Genomic DNA, 16,569 nt, shown 5'->3' on the forward strand with positions numbered 1-16,569 from the left:
CCTGAATCCCCGTTCCCATTCCGGCCGCCTCCATCCGCTCGTCAGTCCGGTCCGGGCCGTTCTGCATTATGGGAGAGACGTCATGACGTCTCTCCCATTACCCACTGCGGGAGCCGGAAAGCTCCAATCCGGTTCCAGCAGTGGGCGCAGTAGCCAATGAGAGTCTGACAAGACTCTCATTGGCTGCTAATCAAAACATACACACAGCTGCCGGCGCCGGCGGCTGTGTGTTTGTCACTGTGTAGTGCTGATCGAACTCCGTCCGGTCAGCACTACACGCGCAGTGCAGCTGTGTCACAGAGACACAGTCTGCTTGCGGCCCGCATGGTCGCAGCTGAGGAGCCCTCCACTATGTGGCACCCTACTCAGTTGCGTACCATGCGTAATGGTAGAACCGGCCCTGGCGAGAGCGATGCTGTGACAAAAAGCGGTAATCTTAGATTACAGCTGTTTGTTAAATCCAGAAACCATTACATAACCCCTTTTATCGCTAAAGGGGTTGTGCTTCGTTGATAAATGGGGGCCTGAGAGCTTTAGTTTAAAAAAGAAAAATGCAGTTCAGTTTTATAAAACAGGATTTAAGAATGTTTGTATTCTCCAAAACACAGTCATGTTGCATGCCAATGACTTCATTCACTGTATCATTATACTGGGGGCACCACAATAAGACAATATAGGAGCACTAGTGGGTGTGTGACTGTGTGTAAAGGAGGTGCCGGTCTCCTGTCTGTGTGAGCCCACCTAGAGAGGCCCTGACGTCACTGCGCCCGCCCCGTTCTGTACATGCAGAGGAATGTGGGACTGGATAGTCCGGAGTGGGCGCAGTCTGGCCGGTGCTCCGGCTCTGTCACGGCAGTGCGGGTGTGTGCTGCTGACGTTGCATGTGCAGCCACATTGATCCATTTTGTCACAGTGCATGTCTGTTTCCAGGGTCTGGATTGTGGAGTGTAGCTTGGCAGCACTGTGGCCCCTGTTGCCTGCCCTCCACCACCTCCATGATCAGTCCTCTGCAAGGACCGGGTGAGTAATGAGGAGTTGTGTGGGTTCCCCTGTCACTTTCTGTGGGTAGGGATGTTACTATGTACTGCATACCGGATGTTCTATGTTACAATTTACATGTTACTTGTGATATGTTTCCGTTAGATTTAACATGTAGGTGCAAACGTGATTATATATAATTGTTTTATTGTTAGTGTGCTGTTACACTGTCTTCTATGTCATTGCCATTCCATCTATACGTTATACGGTACCTGAAACTAACTGGAGTATGTGACACCCGCACAACACTAATTAGAATCTAGTATATAAATATCTGTATAAGAACTTCACTTGGCATGTACTTTGGTGCATAGTGATCACTGTGTGGGAGCTGTTATGGGCTATGACAGATGTATACATCTGCGACTAACTGCTGTGGCACTACAATTCCCAGCATGGATTTTTATATCCATAACAGACGGAAAGCCAAAGTTTGTCTCTCTAAGTGGTGCCATTTTTATACTCTATGCATTTTTTTTGTAATGATTTTATGTAGTAAACCTGTGGTACCCAAACTGTGCGCCGAAGCGCTGTCACCTGGGTGCCGCTGCAGCCTGTGGCCTACAGAGGCCGAGCAGTATATTATTATCATTTTTTCTGTATGTGTAAAATATATATAATTTTTATTTTATTTTTTGCATGAGTGGTATTACATGGCGGGAGTGACATGGAGGTGGTAATGGGAGAGAGATGGAGGGGATAATGGGAGAGAGATGGAGGTGGTAATGGGAGAGAGAGATGGAGGTGGTAATGGGAGAGAGAGATGGAGGTGGTAATGGGAGAGAGAGATGGAGGTGGTAATGGGAGAGAGAGATGGAGGTGGTAATGGGAGAGAGATGGCGGTGGTAATGGGAGAGAGAGATGGCGGTGGTAATGGGAGAGAGAGATGGAGGTGGTAATGGGAGAGAGAGATGGAGGTGGTAATGGGAAAGAGATGGAGGTGGTAATGGGGGAGAGAGATGGCGGTGGTAATGGGAGAGAGATGGAGGTGGTAATGGGAGAGAGATGGAGGGGATAATGGGAGAGAGAAATGGAGGTGGTAATGGGAGAGAGATGGCAGTGGTAATGGGAGAGAGATGGAGGTAGTAATGGGAGAGAGATGGAGAGGGCAATGGGGGAGAGAGATGGAGGTGGTAATGGGAGAGAGATGGAGGTGGTAATGGGGAAGAATAGCACAGTTTTACTATTTCTTTTTCAATACTTAAGTTATTTTGAACCATTAAAAAAAACCAGGACTGCTTTGTAATTATTTTGGCTTAGGGGTGCCTTGAAAAAATTATGGAGACCCTAAGGGCGCCTTGAACTGAGAAAATATGGGAACCACTGTAATAATCAGTAATTTGCAAGTAGATGTATTCAGGAAATCCGTTTGCTTTCTGTTATACTGTATTATAGTACACATCCATCTATCTAGCTTTATTTTTGTAAGGAGAAACACAACTGCAGCGTGGACACCAGAGTTCCGGATCATCCAAACAAATCGCACATAAAACATTCAGAGTGCAGACGACGTTTCCATAGAGAGGGTCCTGCTCATAACAATTTGTCAATATATACAATATAGCCAGCAACAATTTTCATTTAAATATGAAAGTGGTCTTCTTATCCCAGAGTCTCTGTCCCAGGAGAGACTTTTCACAAAGGTCCCAATTGAGACTGAAACATGGGAAGACCCTTCTTTGAAATTGAAATGGAGAGTGCAGTGTGATTTGAATTTCCCACTTTGGAAGGTTTGCTACCTACACCACATGCTAATCCTGGAGCGTTATACAACCATCTCTTTTACGCTGAGATTAATGCTGGGCACACACTGTACGATCTATCGTATCGGCCAGTGTGTATATACGATATATATGTGTGAACGACGTTGTGCAGATGTGATATATCTGGTACACCTGCCTGTGTGTACACATGACCAACCTATATGCTGACAGCAGGAATCAGTAACAGTGACGTCACAACTGGTTCCTACGGCCAGACATATCGGTTGGCCGATCGGCAAGTGTGTATGCACAGCCGCATACTTGCCAAAATGATCAGTGAGCTGGCTGGCTGATCCATCAGCAAAATGCGCACCCCACATACCTACTGGTATAAAACAAAACAAAAAAAACTTTATGCATGCTTAATGTTAAACGCAAAAATGTAATAGGCAGCACTCCATAAAACGCACTAATGCTATCGTAACACCAAGGTAATGATTAATACTGGTGTCAGACTTATTTATATGCATTTTATATATTTAAAAAAGCCCTAGCTCTAGAGTGTAATGACAATACAACCCTTACTGCACATTAGTTTTATACATAATGCCAATAGACTTTGGGCCTGATTCGGTATGGATCACAATAGCGATTACGCACGCAGTCTCACTAAGAAGATATGTTAATGTCTGCGGTCGCTATGCCATACGAAGTCAACATAAGGACGCCTACCTTATGTTACACACATCCATAATACTTAGCAAGACTGCAAAACAATCGGTAACAGAGTATAACAATCGCAGCCTCACGCACACTTCACAAGGTCTGACCTTACTCCGGTATTGCTAACCTCATTGCATGCAGTATAAGCCCAAGCTGTGTATGGCCTCGCAGTGGCTAATTTATGCACGCCCCTGCAACTGCGTTCAAACGCACTGGCACGCCTGCGTTTCACTGACCACCCCCAAGCGGTACTACCTGTCAATCACTCTGCGATGGGTCTGCGTAGTCACTGTGATCGCAGTTCCGATCGCAACTGCACTGTGATCGCAGATGTGATCACAACTGCATCAGGCCTTTCATCAGCACTATTCTGTCTTATAAATGTATTGTGAGTTGAATAGTGTGTTCTAAGCCTGCTTCACCATTATTCTAAGCTGTCTGTAGTCAGATTGCACATCTATCAGTAGGGGGTCACGCTGTCTCCATTAACTTAAAAGTTTACGACTATTACCGTCACCACAAGACTATTTTCCTTTTTAGATTACAGTTGCTGTCATGTGTAACTGGGAGGTGACAAAAGCAATAAGGAAATATAAAGGTCTCCTTTGATGGTATGTGTGTGTTCTGCTGTAGGAAAGGTTTCCTTTCAGTGAGTGAAACTGGCTACAGTCAGAAAAAGTTCTGTTATAATCATAGTATTATACCTCTTATACACCGACTTAAAAATCCTGGGTTGATGCACGTGAACACGCATCAACCCGGGTTTTTTGTCTGTGTAAACGGATCAACCCCGGTCCAGTGACCCGGGGATCCGACCTGGCTGGATTGCTAGATTGAGCACGGGTGTTTCCCATGTCACCCTGCAGATTGACCGGCTTCAGTGGTGTTTGGAGATGACATCATCTCCAAGCGTCCACTGCCGGGCCCACCAGAACGGAGCAGCGCACCCCACCCTCCGTGCCTCTGAATCGCTTTGGAGTAAGGTAAGGGGGTCGCGGAGGGGGAGGGAGGGTAGGAAGCACTGCTCACCTGCGCCGGAGAGCCGGGTCAGTACTGACCCGGCACCGGTGTGAACGGTGTGGCGCCGCAGTGTAAAAGAGTGTCTGATCCGGGTTGGAAACATGTTCCAAATCCTGGCCACACCCGGGACTTGGTGTAAAAGGGGTATTAGTTATATTGTGTATCATCTTTGTGACTATAAGCCATAGACTTTACTTATATCTATTTTACTAGTGCTGTTAACTAGAAACTACATAATGTGGGTAAACGCATTGTAGATGCCTATGGGAAACGAAACTGTAAACATTGTTTACAAGAGCATGTCAAATGCGTTATATACCCGTACGTGGTTTTGCTACAGTTAACCCGTCACTGCTTCAGAATCATCCGTGTATTATATCTTATTTATTTTTTATTTAGTTGTAAACAAAACTACAAATCTTTCTTAAAGACCGAAAACTCCCATCACCATTTAATAGATCTTTTTATATACCACTATTTTGCTAATTTGTTTGAGACCACCCTATATTGCCTTTTGGGGGAACTGATGAAACTGTGGGCCTGATTCATTAAGGATCTCTATTGCGATCACCGCTCCGTAATCGCAACCAGGTCTGTGAAAATATGCTAATGTTGCTATCGCAATGCCAGCATAGAGACGCCCACTGCCGCTATCTCACAAGATCCGTAATACTTTGCTAACCTCCGCAAACATCGGTAACTTCAAGTACCATCGGCCCCTCTTGCAGAATTTACAGCAGCCCTGACCTTACTTAGAAATTGCTAACCTCGTTGCACACAGTGAGTAGCAAAGCTGCGTATACAATCACAATGGCTAATTTATGCACGCCCACGCAACGGCGTTCAAACGGACAGACTGCTACGTTTCTTCGACCACCTCTCCATCACCACCCCCAAACACTCACTGCCTGTCAATCACTATGCAATTCCTCTGCGTGGCCTGCTTGATCACAGTGGTGCCTTCGCGCACTGCGATGCATGCGCAGTACGCAACAATTGTCCAACTGCGATGCTTTACAAACGAGGATTTAAACTGCAGAATGTGCTGCAGGGAGCGACTTTGTCAGAACCACATTCATGATGTCGAAATTTGTATGTTAGGCTTACCGTTAGGGTTACCCTGACATTAACAGTGTCGACATGCTGAATGTCCACAAAAAAGGTAAATAGAACAATCACGTTGTAGTAGTGACCCAGGTCTTACACCTTCCGTTTGTATTGTTACTTATATTTGTAAAGCGGCCACATATGCAGCGCTGTACATTGACTGGATGATGCTGTAAATAATTGACAGTGACATGAAACGTAAAGATGAGCCTAACCCAAACGAGCAAATAAGAGGTGTGAGAAGATAGGCCTCATCAGGTTGCAGAAGTAATAGATGGTGGGGCATCAGGCAATGTTCCTCTCTACACTCCCCTGCTTATCTTATACAATATATTTTCCTTTATTTATTTATTATTTTATTTCCTGTTTTTCAATCAAGCATTTGCATACTCATGTAGAGATATTATGATCCTTCTGCTTTCGGTATACATTTTTACCAATGCAGAGAAGACACCTGGCCCACCACTGCCTTGGTAAATCCTCTTATGAGCTATTGTGCCATCCATGTGAATGACTATACACAATCTGTATGTTTTCTCCATCGCGGCCACAACGGAACTAATCTGAGGCATAAAACTACAGGTACAGCTTCGTATATGTGAGCTGCAGCTGGTCCACGGATTACTTCTATGGTTCCTGAGACACCTGCTGATTTAGTAATAAATCTCGCCATCTGACGGCACTGATGGTGCTCTCAGAGTATGTGTAAAATACTTGTACATGATGTACATTAATTATGAGTGGCGGCTACATAAAGAAGGACTTTCTAACTGTCTTTTGAATGCAAGAGAGAGTCATTATGCTTGAGGAGCCAATATGGCCTTTGGTGCTAATACCTAGAGCCGTATTTTTTATTTAAATGCGTGGGGATGTCTGCAATAATCTTTGTAAGGCTACTAAACTCCACGTTAAAACATGCCATTAAAACCCACGCTGTCATATAATAAGTACACTAGGAGGCCCACAAAATATGCTCCAACAAGGTTAGGCAGGGGAGTGGGTACTAATTACACAGGCCCGGGCTTGTTGGAGGGGCCCTGTGTGGGCCCGGGTTCGACACCGCCACCCCTCCCTCTTACCTGTTAGCAGCCCAGAATACGCTGCTGTGCAGTGGGAGCAGGGAGACTGCTGCCACAGAGCAGCAGCAGTCTCCTCTGCCTGTGGGGGGAGCAATTGTATTGATCGCGCCCCCCTTGATTTTCACCGAGCTGAGGGGATCAGAGTGCCCCCTTCCCCAGCGGCACTGCAAATAGGGGTTTTTACCTTTTTCTAAGGGAACGTGGCCACAATCCCACAATTAAGCCATGCCCTCTATAGTAATAGGGCCCGGGCCGGCTCTCTGCGATGTTAGGTGTCCGTAGTTGACGCTACCTCTGTGGTGGAGATTGATGAGAGCACTTGTAGAGGGTTAATGGTCAGGGGATCGGTATGAATGACCGCTGGACTTGGCGGTTCAAATCCCGACGCCGGAAGACTTGACAGCAGTGAAGATCCCGACAGGTAAAAAAGGTAAGTATAACTAACCCTCCCTTAGGGGTGCCTAAACCTAACCCCCCCGTCCCCGCAGCCTAAACCTAAGTCTTCCAGGGGGGTGCCTAACCCTTATCTCCCCTTACCCTAGCCTAACCCTCCCAGGGGGGTGCCTAACCCTAAGTCCCCCCCCGGGAGCCCCTAACCTAACCCTCCCCCCTGCGGCTGTCCGCGCCCGCCGCCAGGCTTACCTTCGTTCGGTATTTCGACGCCTATCATTAGACCCCTGCCTGGATTGCACACTCGGAAAGCCGGCGATTGGCGTTTCGACCGTCTACTTCCTGACTGCATCCCATGGTCAGTCTCCATCAGTAGTTACTGTATAATACAGAAATCAGTTGGGATTCTGTCGGGATGCCGCTGTCGGTATTCTGACTGCCGGAATCCTGTACCTAACCCGTGGAGTAATTACACCAAAACTTCAACTCGTACTTTACTTCTGTCCGACTCCTTTGTGAATGGCAAATGTACATTTTACATGCATTCCATCTAGACTACAATTTGAACATGTGGGTAATTACATCTGTGCAATTTATGATTTTAATTAAGGTTCCAATATTACTTTAGGTCATAAGACAGAAGAATACGTAAATGAGAACTATCACGGCAGGATGGGTTAATTATATCTCAGTGTATTGTGTGACGGCTGTATGTGGTAGCTGGTAATTATCGCAGTGTAGTGGGTGATGACAGTATGGGGTCATTATTGCACTCTAGGTGTGTGTGTGTGTGTGTGTGTGTGTGTGACGGCGGCAACATGGGGTAATTATAATGGCATAATAAATAATTTTTACATATTTTTCTTTGCACAGAAATAGTCCTCCACTTCTGCCAACAAGTAATTGATTGCTTATAAGTTACTGTAGAGTAAATGGCAGTAGGATAACTGAATGCAATATACATCATTTCACTGTCATGTTATCACTAGTAACTAATGCACAATCCTCGTCACTCTTGTACTAACATTTGTTTAGTATTCATAACCTACTAATGGTTTGTAGTGTTCCACTACCAACATTATTAGTATCCTATTATTTATACTTGCTTACATTCACACAGATCAGTCTGAAGAAGGGGCCTGATTCAGCAAGAAACTCAGATGCTTATACGCACGCAATCGGCTGATTAATTTGCACTGCGCATGCTTACGCATCGCAGTGTGCGAACCAGACGATGGGATCGGGACTGAGGGCCCGATTCAGAGCCGCTTGTAAGCTGCCGCTCGTTCGCTCTGAGCGATGTTCGCACAACTGCGCATGCGTATGGGTCGTAATGCGCATGCGTAAACCAGTCATTGCGGTCGGAAATAGAGCGCTAGCAAAACAACGAGGGGCTGCTAATTTGATTGACAGAATGTACCGTTTGTGGGTGGTAACATGGGAAGGTGCTTGAAACCGGGGGAGTGGTGATCCGAATGCAGGTATGCCTAACGGTCAAAAGGGCGTCTAATGGGAGTGCATAATTAGTAAAGGAGCGTCATCGACCACGTCACTTGGTTGTCTTTTAGCCTGAACTGCTCGCAGTGATAGTGGTAGGAAAAACCTACCACAAGCACTGCGAGCAGTTCAGATGCCTTTCGATGTACCCGATTAATCAAATAAATACCGGAGATGACGTGTGATGCGAACGGCAAAGGGGCGTCATTACAAAATAGCGAGCGCATTTTTCGCTCGCTCAGACATAGAGGCTTCAACAAACCGCAATGAGCGAGCGCACAATTTAAATAGCCGACCCTTTTTTTGAACGACCGTCCGCAAATAGCGTCCGGGTCTGAATCAGGCACTGAGATCACAGAGGCCATGCAAACCCATGGCAGAGTGATCGACAGTAAGTGCCTATTGTGGGTGGTGACGTGGGAGTGGTCAGGCAAACACAGGTGTGCCAGTGCGTCTCAACGCCATTTCATGTGCGTGCATAAACGAGCCACTGCGATACCAGATGCCGTCTGAGGCCTCATAGCGTGCACAGAAGTTAGCAATTCCTGAGTGAGGTCTGACCTGCATTAACTGTGCATATGGGTCTGATGATACTCAATGTTACCAATGTTTCGCTATGTTGGCCAAATATATGGATGTGAGTAAGGGTAAGTGGGGGCGTCCTTATGTTAGGTTGCGATCACAAAGCGAATGCAAACCTTTACATATCACCGCTGATATTAGCAACTGCGTCGCGTGCAAATAAGCAGAATAGCAATCCATGCTGAATCAGGCCCCAGGGACCCTCCACTTTAGTATGCAGCAATGTTTTTTTTTTTCTTTTTCAGTTTTAAACATAATTTTATTGTTTTCAGAACAGAGAACAAACACTACTGTGCTGGTCTATTTTATTTTGTCTTGGTCTTCAACACTTTATTGGTCTTCTCCTGACATTTAGCATTTATTTTCTGCAAGATTATGATCAAGCTCATATGTTTAAACATGGATAAGACCTGGTCTGGATGAGGGAATTGGAAATGAAGATGTGTTAATGCAGTGATTGATATTTATTATTATAACTTTTTATTTTGAAGTGGGAGCCGGTACATTTCTACCCACACAGACTCCAACCAAAATTGTCTCCGACTTCACAGCCCTTAGAAACACAGCCAGCTGCAGTGCCACCTTGACAAAGCTTTCTCCTACAAGGTTAGCACTTTAATGCACTGTGAGACCAGTCTCTTTGAATTGATGGGACGGAGAAGAACATGGAAAGTGATACTTGCTCAGGAAGTAACTGCTAGGCATGCCGTGTATGGCCGAGCACAGTCACATGTCTGGCATATTGCATCTGGTTGGCTATATCACATTTGGTTGGGCATGTAAAAGCCTGTACAGTACATCATTGCTTTGGTGTATGTGGAGGCATGAGACTGTGTATCATGGGCCTAGAGCTGTAAATTGTGGCAGGGGATAGCTTCATGGCTTTGAATTATTATGATAAACATTTATTTCTCCAACATATTACATCATGCTTTACAGAAAATATATTAATCCTTCACATCATTTTCTGTCTTTATGGCGCTTAAGCCTAGAGGAAACCTATGCAATGCAGCAATACCAGTATGCTGCTTATGATTTAATTGTTACTAATAGTTTACTATATAGCACCTACCGGGAGCATCTGAATGACTTTATGTTTGGGGGGGGCAACATAAAATCGTTCAGTCACCCCTGCCTCCATGCAATGAGGAAGCCCCTCCCTCCAATTTGCCTGTTGCTGGGCGCGCAGGGACTGGAGTGGTGGTCGCAGATGGTCAGGGGCTGTGCTCTATAGCAATAGGCTGCACAGCCCCTGCACTGCACAGAGGAGGTGGCGGTGTAATGTGTGGTCTTTTAACTTAAAGATCCTGCATTATACCTCCTCCTCCGTGCAGGAGCAGTGAAGTCTATTGCTATAGAGCACAGCCCCTGACTGTCCGCGGCTGCCGCGCCTTTCACTTTTTCTTTGCCCCCCACCCATTCCGACGCCCATGGCACTTACATTTTACATAGTACTTTATTAACAAATGTAACATTATCTTCAATCTCTGCCACAGTGGAGCTTATAGCTATATTTCCTACCACACAGTAGGGTGAATTTTGCTAGCGGCCAATTTACATACATAGGCATTGAAGGATATCAGAGAATCTAAGAGGAAACGCCTGCTAATTCCTCACGGGTAGGTCATCATTGTACCCTATCATCATCTAACCACTGTGCTATGTACAATAGTTACCATCTTGACCAAATGTGCTTTTATTTTATTCTATACATAACACGTCCATTTTGCCCATGATACATGCTGTATAGTCACTATTTCACAGTATGGGCTTCTATATATGCTCAGTACAACCTCTTTAGTTTGTATAATGCTGATCATAGTGCAAGCTCCCGCCACAGCCGTATCCTCAGGGTATTTAAATAAACCACCATGTAACACTTTAGCAGCGCGTGAGGGTGATGACTTAAAAGGAGGACCTTTAATATATTTGTCTGTCCTGAGCTGGAACTAATAACACATCCATATTCCATTCTAAATGGGTTTTGTCTCTCTGTCATAGTCTAAATTTTGCAGCATGAGAATGGAATAATAGTATAACACCTGGGCCACTTTCTAATCTTCTGTTTGTGTATGTGTTGTATTTGAATTTTTTTTTTCCTGACCGATTTATACGCACAACTGCACGCAGATTTTAGTCCTACACCTTTTTCACAATATTGTTTTCTGTTTCTGTAAATTATCTCTGCGAAATAACCATTTTTTACCTTTTGCATTTTATATGAACTCCTATGTTATGTGATAGACAAAAAAGGAGCCTTCCATTCTTAACAGGCATTTCCATTTTGAAAATACAATGTAGAAAATTTGAGCTTTAGTTTAGAATATTCTGCAATACCAGAACTAACAACTGGGCGAGATCGACGCGAAGATCGGCATCAATTGAATAGCGCCCTGTGATCTCTTTAAGGGGCCTTTCCATTACTCGACCTGAAAAACTGAACGTCTAGCTGTGCCCACACTGAACAGCGTTCACTGAATGTCATTCAGTGCAGGAGACAGACCTCCCTATCTGCTAACATGTGGAACCTGACGAGCGTCGTCGCGTTGACCAACATGTTCGGCAGATAGTCGGGGATGGCACGGACCCAGCATGCACGCTGGGATCACTGGTCCTTGTTGGCTATCCATTACATTACTTTGTGAACAATGCAAGCAAAACCTTCCGGTTTTGGTCGGATCGTTCAAAAAGTCATGTAATGGATAGGCGCCTTAAGACAGGAGATCAGGCACGCTAAAACAGTTGAATTCCACCCTAGACCCTGGCCAGCACAATACCTTTTGTTGCAAAGCTGATTGCAAACCCCACTGTGCATAAGATACATTTATTTATTCCATATTACCATCGGAGCAGAATTATGAGCACTGCTGCAAAGCGGATTTTTAACTTGAGGCACTAAAGTGTGTGACATTATGAATTTGAGGCACTACGTTGTGTGACATTATGAATTTGAGGCACTGCTTTGGATTAATTGATTTTATGCAGTGGTCTATGTACACACACAAATACATTTCCATAACCATTTCAGCTTTTGCAACGTATCGTTTCAAAAATGTTGCTCTTCAAAATAGACTTTAGTATTCACTCTATTGGGTATATTTACTTAAGTTTCGGTTTTTAGAAGTAGAGATGTTGCCCATAGCCAAAAACGTGTGCTCAACTTTAGGGCAACCCCTTCATAAGCTAACCTACCCCTAGTATTCACTCTGAGTTTTTGGACAGGATGCTAACCACAGAGGAGGGCACCCTGTCCTCCTTTGTGGTCAACACCCTGCCCAAAAACTCCTAGAGGTTTATTCAATAAAGTGCAAGTTTTTAGAAGTGGAGATGTTGCCCATAGCAACCAATCAGATTCTACTTATCATTTATCTTGCATCTTACAGAAGATAATAGCTAGAATCTGATTGGTTGCTATGCGCAACATCTCCACTTCACTATTGCGCACTTTAGTAAATCTACTCCTAAAGATCCCACTGAGCCCTGTATCCTTGTATGCCAGTGAACGGGATATTCCAATGTGTGGTTTAAATGTGCACCTCTGGCTTTAAATAAAAGTAACTGTTTCAACTATGTATAAAGTCCACTAGTGTGTCATGTGAAATGTTATATCTGTTCTTTTCTACCTGATATCCGTGGTAAATAAGAGAGAAGGTCCGGAGTCCACACTCTTCTAAAAGTGGAGAGTGAAGGATGACCTTTTCCTTAGTGACACACACACACATAAAAACTGTTTTGGTGATTTTAAGACAGAAATTAAATTACTGTATTTAAAATGGTAGCGAGACCTGGGAGAATTAAAAGTATCTCTGTAACGTTTAGTAACTTGTAATCTGTGACTATTTGTACAAAAGCCAAGGAAAGCTGTGCTTTATAGCAATAGGCTGCACGGCCCCTGCACCACACAGTTGAGGAGGTGTAATGTGCAGTTTTTAAGTTAAAAGACCACACATTACACCTCGTCATCCTCCATGCAATGAAGAGGCTGTGCTGCCTATTGCTATAAAGCACTGCCCCTGACCGTCCACTGCCGCCGCTCCAGTCCCTCCGCACCTGGCCCAAGCAACCGGGAGGGGAGGGTCGGAGCAAGGGGGGGGGGGAGGGGTGTTTCCAGGGGCATCTGAACGATTTTATGTTGCCCCTCACATAAAATCGTTTCAACGCCCCTGAAGTCTGTACCCATCCTGTGTGACCAGGGACCAGTCATGTTGCAGGTTTACCCATTCATGCTCAGAGTCTGACGTTTTCAGCAAAGCAAACTGTTCTCACTGCCAGATTTGTGAACTGAGAGAAATGACTTGGTGGGAATGTATGAGCTGGGATGCAGTCACTATGGCGAACATGTCAACATTTACAGAATGTCAACATGTAATATATCAAAGCTCTGCATGGGTCAAAGGGTTAGTGTTGGGCTACGGGACGTTAACGTTACACTGTGGGAGGGTTAGGGGTTAGCGTTACTTACCGCCAGTACCGCTGTATGGCAGCTTGAAGTCACTATCGGCTGACTGCCAGAGCCGCTACTAGGTAAGTGAGCACTGCACCGCTACACACTGTTTTGTTAAAATTCTAATCTTGTCGAAATTTCATCAGCGTTGGTATAGTCAATGTAGACATTACGACCATGTCAACATTATAAATATCAATATGATGAATGTTAACTAAATATACCGAACCCGTGTCTGCTCTTGCCACAACCTGTATTCCAACTCTCTAATGTCTCTCTCAAGAGATATACCTTATTGTCGGGGCTCAGAACAAAAATTAGAGGCTTCTGTGAAGTAGGCAGAAGAGGGCTGGTTGGGCACTACATAACTAGCAACGTTTGTGTCTAGTCCTGCTAGCTTTAAAGTAGGGGTTAGGCTAGGGGAAGGAGGGCTTAGGGTCAGGCAGTCCTGGGGGGGGTTAGGGTTAGGCCCCCCTCCGGGAGGGTTAGGTTGAGGGTGCGGGGAGGGGAGGTTAGGTATAGGCACTGGGGGGGGGGTTAGGGTTAGGCACCCCTAAAGGAGGGTTAGGGGGTGGAGGAGGGAGGGTTAGGTTTACCTCCGTCGGGATCTTATGCTTCCGGCGTCGGCATTTCATCCGCCGGGCTTAGGTCCGGCGGTATGACATACTGATTCCTCTGTAGGTTATTGTAACTTCAAATGAGTTTACATACATTGAGATTACCTTTTTGTATATACATATTTGTGAACCTCATACAGTTTTGTGCTCAGTTTGATTAATAGTCCCCACTCACTGGCAGCATAACATGATTTGCTTTAAAAAATGGTAAAAAAAAGAATTCTGACAGTAAGCTGATATCATCGGAGCAGCTTAACAAATTGGTATACATCGCTGACTGATTTAGGGAACTATGGGCCTGATTCAGACCAGGTCACGAGTGATGTCAGTGAAGAGATTCCGGCTCTGTTAGAGCCGAAATCTCTCTGGGGCTTGTGGCCACGAGACCCTACCCCAAGGGTCTCGTCGCCACATTATGGCCGCTTGCTGTAGCTGTGGGTGGTCACCCACAGCTATGCGAGCGCCCAGGAGGCCGTTCTAAAAAAAATAAAAAATAACCCGGCCCTGATTCAGAGCGAGCGCTCTGTCAGAGCGACCGGGTCTGCATCAGGCCCTATGTTCTAAGTTGTATGAAAACATGCCATTTTTGTTTTCATTCGTAACAGAAAGTTTGAGACTAAGTGCAAAGTGACAGAGTTTTGACGTTTTTGGAATCTGGATTTTCTCGTTCTGACCTAAGGCCCTGATTCAGAGTTGGTAATAGAGTGAGTATCTTACTCAACTGATCATCTAGGTGAACCATGCTGCACTGCAGGTGAGGCAGATTTAAAATGTGCAGAGAGATTTAGATTTGGGAGGGAGGTGTCCAAACTGACATCTAAATTGCAGTGAAAATATAAAGATGTGCAGTATTTGTGGGCTACATTCAAAAGCAGCCAGTATTTACCCTGCATGCAAAAAAATGTATGTTTTGCATTGCAATATGGTTCACAGTTAAGAGCGATTTCTCACTTTATTTCCACAGGTGAATCAAGCCCTAAGTTTGCAGTCTTCGTCATTGCACATCCAATCATTATAGGTGTGTTAGGATGTAACGTGAGGGCCCGAAAAAACACTTTTATTGTCGCCATTTTTAAGGTGACTGTCACAGAAAAATGTGAACCAGTTTAGAGCACTAACAAATGTTTCTTAAGACATTGGCATTTGTAATCTCAAATTACTTTGTACGGAAGGAGGAGGAGCTCTATATCACAGTTCCAAAGCACACTGAATAGGCTGCTAGTGCCTATGGAGGACAACCACTGCCACAGTGGAGCTAACTAGTAGTAGTATATGGAGAAGGCTTTGTTTTGTATTAAGGAAAACTCTTTAATAGACCAAGGCCCATATTCAATTAGAGGCGAAAAGTCGGAAAAGTTTTGCCTGTTTTAGACGTGGAAACTTTACTCGCGCATCCCCGCTTTTCTCCATATTCAATTCCGAAACAGGTGAAAGCGGCTAACGCGGAACAGACGGAAAGTACTGTCAGAATTGTGGATATCAGTCTGTACCCCCAAAAAAGATACACTTACATAGGGTACCAATGTAGATGTGTACTAATAGCCCTAATAAAAGTGTTTGGGGTACTTAAGTAGTTTAAATTGCTTCTTATTAGCGTGTTTGCAAAATTGGTGAAGAATGGCATAAAGCGGTATTTATTGGTGAAAATAAGTAGTCCAGTCAAATTTGGGGTACTTGAAAATGGGTGCAAGCATATTTTTATGTTTCTAAAGTGAACTTTTAAAAAACGTCAAAAATGCACCTGCGGCAAGCACCTGCAATCCCAAAAACACCTGACCCATCCTTGCAGACCCCCAAGATGTCTTATTTCACTAGTTTTTATGCTAGTCCCCCCCCACTTTTTACTTTTTCACCCCCAAAACGAAAGTACTTTTTTGGGTGTTCTGATGTAATTTTTTTTGTTGTTGATTTGTCCTCTGGGGGGCTGTCCCAAGGGTTCTGATTCGTTTCCCCATGTTTGCACCCCGAAATAACTATTTTGCACTTTTTTTCACCTGCTATTCATAGGAAATACTTTTCCGCCTATTACAATGTATTGAGTTTCCGCTTAGGCGAAATCGACCTGGAATTGAATATGGAGATACTTTGAAAACAGGCGGAAAGTCCGAATCCGTGGATACTCATCTCCAAAAGACACTTTTCGCCTCTAATTAAATCCGGCCCCAAGTGTCTTAAATGTACAAATACAATAAAAATGCCATTTACACAGCCACAAATAGTAAAAATATGTAGTGGGCTAAACCCTGTAGTAATTAAACGTGTCGGAGAAGGGCTCCTTCAACAAGAAATTGGAGAATTGAACATAATGTCTCAGTGGTAGTTCTTTAAACCCCTTTGTGTCTCGCATGACCTTACACATCCACTTTAAA

General features: G+C 44.6%; 1 protein-coding gene across 3 annotated transcripts in view; it reads left to right on the plus strand.

The window, feature by feature from the left end:
- Positions 1–775: 775 nt before the first annotated feature.
- Positions 776–16,569, plus strand: part of LOC148532062 (uncharacterized) — a 49,395-nt gene continuing 33,601 nt past the window's right edge. For 2 of the 3 annotated variants that reach the window (XM_088468372.1, XM_088468374.1), the window contains exon 1: positions 776–1,020. The gene's annotated coding sequence lies outside the window, so the exon portion shown is untranslated. Of the gene's footprint in view, positions 1,021–9,630; positions 9,746–16,569 lie in introns of all 3 variants that reach the window. The other variant, XM_088468373.1, reaches the window with a different exon arrangement.

The sequence above is a fragment of the Taudactylus pleione genome, unplaced genomic scaffold (assembly GCF_031769625.1).
Source record: "Taudactylus pleione unplaced genomic scaffold, aTauple2 ptg000085l, whole genome shotgun sequence".
Classification (NCBI taxonomy): domain Eukaryota; kingdom Metazoa; phylum Chordata; class Amphibia; order Anura; family Myobatrachidae; genus Taudactylus; species Taudactylus pleione.